This window comes from Bison bison, unplaced genomic scaffold (genome assembly GCF_000754665.1).
Source record: "Bison bison bison isolate TAMUID 2011002044 unplaced genomic scaffold, Bison_UMD1.0 scf7180017864356, whole genome shotgun sequence".
Classification (NCBI taxonomy): Eukaryota; Metazoa; Chordata; class Mammalia; order Artiodactyla; family Bovidae; genus Bison; species Bison bison.
The window spans coordinates 1,689,867-1,690,243 of record NW_011494928.1 but is presented as its reverse complement, the minus strand read 5'-3'; positions in this window follow the sequence as shown (position 1 = coordinate 1,690,243).

Genomic DNA, 377 nt, shown 5'->3' with positions numbered 1-377 from the left:
CAGGCTCCTCCATCCATGGGATTTTCCAGGCAAGAGTGCTGGAGTGGGGTGCCATTGCCTTCTCTGACAGTGGAATACTACTCAGCCACAAAAAGGAATGTGGTTGGGTAATTTGTAGTGAGGTGGGTGAACCTAGAGTTTGTCGTTCAGAGTCAGTTCAGTTCAGTTCAGTTCAGTCATTCAGTCATGTTTGACTCTTTGCAACCCCATGGACTGCAGCATGTCAGGCTTCTCTGTCCATCACCAACTCCCAGAGTTTGCTCAAACTCATGTCCATTGAGTTAGTTCCATCCAACCATCTCATCCTCTGTCATCTCCTTCTCCTCCTGCCTTCAATCTTTCCCAGCATCAGGGTCTTTTCCAGTGAGTCAGTTCTT